At 35.5% G+C, this 9,231-nt stretch overlaps 1 pseudogene; it reads right to left on the bottom strand.

Annotated features, from left to right (window-relative positions):
- Positions 1-5,464: 5,464 nt before the first annotated feature.
- Positions 5,465-6,423, bottom strand: LOC104984601 (annotated as a pseudogene).
- Between the last annotated feature and the right edge of the window lie 2,808 nt (positions 6,424-9,231).

Genomic DNA, 9,231 nt, shown 5'->3' with positions numbered 1-9,231 from the left:
TCCAACTCTCACATCCATACATGACCACAGGAAAAACCATAGCCTTGACTAGATGGACCTTTGTTGGCAAAGTAAGGTCTTTGCTTTTGAACATGCTGTCTAGGTTGGTCATAACTTTCCTTCCAAGGAGTAAGCATCTTTAAATTTCATGGCTGCAGTCACCATCTGCAGTGATTGTGGAGCCCAGGAAAATAAAGTCTGACACTGTTTCCACTGTTTCCCCATCTATTTCCCATGAAGTGATGGGGCCAGATGCCATAATCTTCGTTTTCTGAATGTTGAGCTTTAAGCCAACTTTTTCACTCTCCTCTTTCACCTTCATCAAGAGGCTTTTGAGTTCCTCTTCACTTTCTGCATAAGGGTGGTGTCATCTGCATATCTGAGGTTATTGATAGTTCTCCCAGCAATCTTCATTCCAGCTTGTGCTTCTTCCAGCCCAGTGTTTTGCATGATGTACTCTGCATAGAAGTTAAATAAGCCAGGTGACAATATACAGCCTTGATGTATGTGTACTCCTTTTCCTATTTGGAACAGTCTGTTGTTCCATGTTCAGTTCTAACTGTTGCTTCCTGACCTGCATATAGGTTTCTCAAGAGGCAGGTCAGGTGGTCTGGTATTCCCATCTCTTTCAGGATTTTCCACAGTTTATTGTTATCCACACAGTCAAAGGCTTTGGCATAGTCAATAAAGCAGAGATAGGTGTTTTCCTGGAACTCTCTTCCTTCTTCCATGATCCCACAGATGTTGGCATTTGATGTCTGGTTCCTTTGCCTTTTCTGAAACCAGCTTGAACATCTGGAATTTGACGGTTCACGTATTGCTGAAGCCTGGCTTGGAGAATTTTAAGCATTACTTTTCTAGCATGTGAGATGAGTGCAGCTGTGCAGTAGCCTGAGCTTTCTTTGGCATTGCCTCTCTTCGGGATTGGAATGAAAACTGAACTTTTCCAGTCCTGTGGCCACTGCTGAGTTTTCCAAATTTGCTGGCATATTGAGTGTAGCACTTTCACAGCATCATGTTTCAGGATTTGAACAGGTTAACCAGTAACTAACTGTTTTTTTGCTGATCCATCTTAAGTTATGTAAATCTTGCAACCGCCAGCATGTAGGCATTTTAGCTTCATTTAATAGGTGAGAAATCTCAGACTTACAGAAGGGAAATTATTTAATCAAATTTACATAGCAATGACCAGCAGAACTTGACACTTCTTTCTAGTGCCTGCATCTAAATACTATGAGGTTTCCCACACACTAAACTCTCAATTAGCTGAATCTAAGTCATAGAAAAGAAATATGATTATAATATTCTTGTTCATCTCCTTCCCAAATTCCTTCAATTTAAAAGCCACTCCTTGCATACAGTCATCCATATTCAAATTAGGGATAGTTTTCTAGATAATTCTTGTTTCTTTCTTGAAATACTTCTTTTTTCCTCAATTGAGTAATTACTATTATCATTATTTTTACCTTTGACTAAATATCTTAACTCACATCTATTATCTTCTCTCTTAGGTGTAGGATTAAATTCTCCTTTCTAGAATGTTTTTTTAAAGTTATGTGTCAAAACTCAAGCTGCAATGAACCATTTTCCTTTTGTTTTTTGACCAGGCCCATGTGGGATCTTAGTTCCCCACCAGTGATCAAATTCACACCCCCTGCAGTGGAAGCTGGGACTCAACACTGGACCACTAGGAAACTCCTACCATATACCTTTTCAAAACACACATACACATGCATCCCCAGAAATACTGTTCTAATACATTTTATCTGTCTAATGTAGCTGTTCTGTACAGTGATTTGAAGTCTCATACAATTTTGAGGAAAGGGACAAAAATAAGTTCTAATTTTATAAGTGAGTGGACTACATCAAAGGAAAGCTACAATAGTAACACATGCCACTGTAGCTTTCCATATGAGCTCTTCCAGTCTTTTCATGTCATTAAGATGATAGCCTCCAGTGTAGAGTAAATCCACTTTCACAATGGTGATAATTCTCCTAATATTGGTAATTCTTATTTCTACTGAGTATTTCAATGTACCAGACTATTTTTTATGTATAGATATAGAGACGGATATGGATATATAAATATACACTTTACCTACCTACTTTAGGTGTGTTGAAGAGAGAGAACAAGCTCTTGATTATAGTGTGTTTAGACTTGGAAATGGCAACCCACTCCAGGATCCTTGCCTGGAGAATTCCATGGACAAAAGAGCCTGGCAAGCTATAGCCCATAGGGTCACAAAGAGTCAAACATGACTGAGCAACTATCACTCAGTCATTAGACTTATTAAGGTGATATAGCATGGTGACAACTTAGTATAGTAAAAGATGACAGATTTTGTTCTAAGGAGTGATGTGTATAAATCAATTCATTTTACTTGACAATTCTCTGTTGTTTTATAAACCTGAAAATAAATATTTATGTGTATGTGTATAAATTTGTGTTTTTCTTGACAGTCATTCACAGGAAGACAGTTAAATGGCAATGCTCTATTTGCCTATAATCAGAACAAAAATGAGGAGGATATGTACATTCCATTCAAAAAGATACAGATTAAGAGAATAACCCTAAGAAGTTTTCTGTGACTTCATTAAGAAAACCCCAAATGCAAGGTTATTATTTTCTGTTACTGGAACCAGCAAGAAGAGAGAACAGGAGATGACTATGGCATTAGAAATGGTTTTGGGAGACAAACAGTAGTAAGAATACAGAGATCCAAAGTTGTCTACACTCTTACACTTTTCACATTCATGACATGTAAGTGTGCCCAGAATATACCACCCATTGTCAGAGAAGAAAATGGGATAATCTTAGGAACTGAGATGACTGAATATAGAACTGTTTAACTCAAACTGGACACTACTACCCCTTACACACACACACACACACACACACACACACTGACTTGACCTAATCCATGGTGAACTTTATTTAACTATCTACTTGATAATCTCTGGAACTATTTTCTGACTTTCTAAACTCCTTAGCCTTGGCTAATTAACTATTTCCTACTCCTATCATAGCACTTGTCACATTGATTTCAGTGTGTAATATAATTCAATATAGTGTAATTGTTAAGAATGCAAATGCGGTACCAAACTTCCTACATTCAAATCCTGGTTCAACTTGTAACCATCTCTGTGATCACGGGAAAATGATATAACTTCTCTATTACTCAGTTTCCTTATTTGTAAAATGAAGATATTAAGGTGACAAACCATGTTTAGTTTACATGATAATTTAATGGGTTAACATATATAAAGAATTTAGGAAGGGCAATGAAAATGCAATTTCTATACAAGTATAATTAGATGTTATTACACCAAAAACAAATCTTCCTATGTTTCAATCAACCTTATCAAACAGCTGGAGCAAAATATTTCTACCCTACTCTTGATGTTTATATATTGTAAAGCCAGCCTTCCTCTATACCCTTCTCCCCTATGTACTAGGAAGAAGCAGTAGATTGGAAAATTTAGTAAGAATAAACTGAGTAAGTTTAATTAAGACAACTTTACCCCCCACCCCTTCCTGGAAGGGAGGCTTTCTAATAAAGTCAATGTTCTTTGGTGTTCCTTCATGTGATGAGCCCTCTTATTCTGATTAGGAATACACACTTAACTCTGGGGCTTAGTTAGAGTGATTCCTGACTCACAAACCAAATTAAGTCTTCAAAATGGTCTTTATCACTCTGGACAAGAATACTGGAGTAGGCTGCCATTCCCTTCTCCAGGGAATCTTCCTAACCAAGGGATCAAACTCGGGTCTCCTACATTGAAGGCATATTCTTTTCAATCTAAGCCACTAGGGAAGCCTCTTATCACTAAGACAGAAATTTTTGAACCCACCTTTTTAAAAAAAAATCGATCTTTTCAGGAATCACATGGGAAGGAAAGAATATATTTATTCTGTACACCTCTGAGCCCCTGAAACTTATTACAAACCTTACCTTATGGATCTCTCTACCTCACAATGAATTCTGGTCAAATATAAAATACTGGCTAAATGAATCTAAACTGAGGATGACTATGATGGATGGAATGAACAGCAAAGAAACTTCAGCCTTTGAGAAGCTGTTTTACAGAGATTTCAGTGAAATTTGGCTGCATACGGAAGGAATCACTGTGAGACTGTAGGAAAATTATGGCTTCAGAGCTCCACAGACCCCAAATCCTAGCTCCTCTACTCACCGGATTATTGAATATATCTTTGTTGAGCTGTTTCATACGGGTATTTACAATAATTAACTCTACAAAAATATTGTGAGGGTTAAGTAATTATGTATACAAACCATATAGTGAAGAGCTTGGGACCAAGCAAATGCTTAATAAATGTTGATCTCTTTATATCCTTAGGTTGAGTCAGGGTGAAGTACTTGACTAAAACATTTTTCCAAACATTTTCCCACTGGCCAACTAACTTCTCTGTGCCTTAATCTGCATAGCTGTAGCTCAATTTTAGCTACATCTAAGAATCACCTAAGAAATTTTAAAACATGGGTACTTGAACACTAACCCCACTATGGTTTTGCCTTCTGTAGGATTTCATTTAAACAGAATCATATAGTATGTAGCCTTTTATCATTTAGCTAAGGTCTATGAGAGTTATATATGCTAAACTATAAGACACCAAAGAAAGCAATAGAATTAATTGACAAAGAGAAAGTATTAAAAATTAACGACAATTTGGTCAACAGATTTTTTCAAAGGCATAATAAGTTCCAAAAGACTGAAGGATAATGACTTCAAAGGCTAATAAAATGTAATAACTGGAGGATAGAATTGTGTAGCTAAAAAAATCATTCAAGAAGGAGGATGAGGGACTTCTCTGGTGGTCCAGTGGCTAAGACTCCACGCTCCCAATACAAAGGGCCTTGGTTCAATCCCTGGTTGGGGAACCAGATCCTGCATGCTCCAACTAAGACCCAGTAAGGCCAAACAAAAATAATAAATTAAAAAAAAAAAAAAAGATTGAGGATGAAATAAATAAATCTTCAAATGAACAGATAACAGAAAAGCTAGCACCAAAATAATCTCACTAAGTACTGTCAAGTATGTAATTAAGAAAAAAGGACATTTAATCAAGAAGAAAGGACTGAAGAAAAAATAGGAAAATTTCTAAATCTGATAATGTCTAAAATGATAAACAAATAGATATATTATATATAGCTTTTATTTTTTGCCTCATATAATTCTCCACAGATTTTGTTAGTTTTCTGGGCTATTATAGGAAATAATATTTTAATACTTTGAAAGAGAGTTCTACTTGGTAATATATCTTCCTTAATGTAATGACTGTTATAACACAGAGTATACCATTGGATGAGTTACTTCCCACAGAAAAATCTAATCCCTCTGACCATTAAGACAGGGTCTTCATGAAAAAAATAAAAACACAACTTTTAAGATAGAAAATATATTATTTGTTCATTTGTTCACATCACTCAACAACTAAGAGGATTTAGTCCAGAAATTTTGAAAACCTGAAAAATTTAAGAAACTTTTCCTGTATCTTCTTGGTCATTACCCCACAGATGATGCGGTTCAACATGTGTGAGTCTAGGAGATAAATGTCCACAGATACGTGGACATGGGGTGCCACATGATGCCCAAACCTGTGAGTTTAAAAAGAGAAGAAGGCTAGAGTATAGGACACTAAGATTACACAGACACGAGAGCCACAAGTACCCAAGGTCTTGAGTTGAGCATTCTTGGATGGGAGGTAGAAGACAGTGTAGAATATGAGGACATATGAACAAATGATCAATATGAACTCCACTCCCCCTGAAAGAAATGCAATAATGAAGCTATAGGCTCTACGGATTCTGGTCTCTGCAAAGGCAATCTTGATGAGGGCCATGAACTCACAATAGGTGTGGGAAATGATATTGGTCTCACAGTAGGGAAGACACCATAGAAGGAAAGGGTGAGGAAAGAGAAGTGCTGTGCCCCGGAATACAATTGCTAGACCCATCCCCCAAGTTACAGAATGGGTCAGAATAGCAGAGTGTCTTAATGGATTACAAATGGCTACATAGAGGTCAAAAGCCAAGGCCAGGAAGAAGCCAGACTCCATGGTGGAGCAAGAGTGAATCAGTAACACTTGGGTGAGGCAGGCTTCAAAACGAATCTCTCCATCATGGAACCAGAAGAGGCTGAGAATTTGGGCACAGCTGTAGTGCACACAGTAAGGTCAGCTACAGCCACCATGCAGAGGAAGAGGTACATTGGCTCATGGAGGATGGAGTCTGTCTTGATGATAAACAGAAGAGAACAGTTTCCCAAGAGGGCAAAAAGGCAGCCCCAATGAAAGGGGATGGAGATCCACATGTGAGCAGCCTTCAACCCAGGAATGCCAATGAGAATGAAGGCTGATGGATGGACGTCAGTCTTATCATACACTGGCATAATCAGTGTCAGATATTTAGCTTTCTCTTCATGGATTTTCCTCTAAAGCAAACAAACAAAACCTTAAAAAACTTTGAAACTTCTGACAAACATGCCAAATATAGGGAATTGCAGGTAGTGGATTGCAGGTAATTACAACATTTGTAATTTATTTAGATAGAAAATTTTCATCATATGACTTTCGGATATTTCATAACAATCCAAACCAACTTTTTGGTCAATCCAATGTTAGACTTGGCTTGTGCCTAAGACACTGATTTCAAAGACCTCATTCTTAATATAATCAATTGCCCTAAGGATGTGATCATTTATTGCATTGCATTTGTATATGTGAGAAAGGGAAAGAGGATCCTGTGCATAACATTAGAAAATATGATCACCATTAGTTTTATTATGGATGTTGGTTGAAAATTTCCTTTTAAAAAATTCCACTAAGAAGCTGGCTCAAATATAAGTTTTTCTCTTACTAATTAACACTTTTCCAATGCACTTTCAATATATGTTATATCTCAGAGGTACAATTATCATTGTTAGATAAAAGCTCTCTCAGTGACACCCTGTTCTATCGATAGTGTAGATATACTCTGAGCTAATGCATTTTGAGCTAATGAACTTCCCCTCTTTTTTTTCCCTACAATGAACATTTATATCCTGTTTTTAAAAACATTTTTTAAATTAATTTATTTTTTATTGAAGGATAATTGCTTTACAGAATTTTGCTGTTTTATGTCAAACCTCAACATGAATCAGCCGTGGATATACATATATCCCTTTTCTTTTATCTGTTATGTGTGGATCCATCAAGACTTTCATATTTATCATGCACCTTAGCATTCTGTCTTTTATTGCTCTGTCTCACTGTACCATTTAAATATACCATTTAAAAATACTTTCTTAATGGAAAATAAAATCTAGTCCTCACTGGCAATTAGGAAATTGAAAATTACAATAATATGATACAAAACACATATTATATTCTTAACCAAAAAAATATCAAGATTGGTGATATATTGTAGTGACATTTGGGTTAAAGGACAACTTTTACACTCAATTGGTAGGGGTGCAAACTGACCCAATTTTAGAGGGAAATTTTTTAGTAAACATTTTTACTAAAAATAATATTTTTGGTAGAACATTTTAACTACTTGCCATCCTAGAAAATAATTTTCTATATATACATGGAGATATATACAGTGTTTCTCATTGTAAAACTGCCAATGATAGAAGAAAAAATACAAAATTCAAAATGTCTCTCAATAAAATTAAGTTAAAAGTTGTGGCAAATTTATATTATTTATTATTAAGCGGTAATCAAAATAAGGTATACTTAACTAATATAGAAGAAATTCAAAATTTTAAAAATGCACTTAAATTTGTTTTCTATTCCCATATTAATATACATATATATATATATGTGTGTGTGTGTATAAATATGCATGTAATATATAGAAGATACATTCTGTAATATATATTATTATATATATATGTACATATGTATATTCAGTTCAGTTCAGTTGCTCAGTCATGTCTGACCCTTCGCGACCCCATGGACCACAGCACGCCAGGCCTCTCTGTCCATCACCAACTCCCGGAGTTTACTCAAACTTATATCCATGGAGTCAGTGATGCCGTCCAACCATCTCATCCTCTGTCATCCCCTTCTTCTCCTGCCTTCATTCTTTCCCAGCATCAGGGTCTTTTCAAATGAGTCAGCTCTTCGCATCAGCTGGCCAAATATTAGAGTTTCGGCTTCAACATATGTATTTAAGATAAACAAATGTATACTGAAAATTTATACTGAAAACAATCCGAAAGGATACACACTCAAATTAGGAGTCATCTAAAATGAATGATGGATGGAAAAGAGTGGAGAAAGAATAAAATTGAGCTGTAACACTATGATTTGACTTTGTAAATAGTTTCCGTGGATTCAGTGTATACATGTGTTACCAGAATAGTTTAAGGTTAAGGTAAATTAATCAGTAATGAAGAGTTAAATTGTAATCTTCATAAAAAAATAGAAACACAATTACAAATGAGAAGTGGCCTTCTGTGTCTTGCAAAATATCATGAAATTTTTCTAACCTCTTTAATTAGAAACTTTTCTCACATCTCTCTGCATAAGGAATTGGTCACTTATTCAATTCATGAAGGTGATGACCCTGTGTTTTGTTCATGTTTCTTTACACATCCAACCTTCAGTAATTTTTGGTTAAAACTGAAGACTCTACTCACCTGTCAACTACCCTGAGATTACCTTTCTAGCTGCTCTGATCATCATTGACATCCCTCCTCAGTGTCCTTATGGTATGTGCACTTACCTGCCTTCTATCTCTTGTCATACTGTATTTTACATTTCTGCATATTTTTCTCCTTTATTATATTACACATTGTTACTTGGCAGAGACAATATCTTTTCTGATGTTTGCTGTTTTTTCAATTAATGAATAAAGAAAAAAAGAAACAAGATGTAAGGGAATGCTATTATTTTTGTTAGTAATTTAAATAAAGGATAACCAGTAAGTTGTTATAAATTTATGACACCAGACACTATCCCCAACTTCATTTATCAACCATTTCCTGATTTTGATATTAACTCTTTCACACATATTAAGGGATCAGTCTTCAGAAAAATTGAATTTTGTCAATATTTTGTTTCTTATTTGATAACAGGATGGAGAGGAAGAGGAAATAGCATGAAACACACACTTGCTGATGGAAGAATTAAATATATGGCCTATAATGTCTTCTGGCTAAATCCTACTTCCTCTATCATTCTTTACAATAAACAAGGAAACAATCTAACAGGAACTGAGTATC

The sequence above is a fragment of the Bison bison genome, unplaced genomic scaffold (assembly GCF_000754665.1).
Source record: "Bison bison bison isolate TAMUID 2011002044 unplaced genomic scaffold, Bison_UMD1.0 scf7180017845412, whole genome shotgun sequence".
In the NCBI taxonomy this organism is placed as follows: Eukaryota; Metazoa; Chordata; class Mammalia; order Artiodactyla; family Bovidae; genus Bison; species Bison bison.
This window is presented reverse-complemented; position numbering and strand designations above follow the sequence as displayed.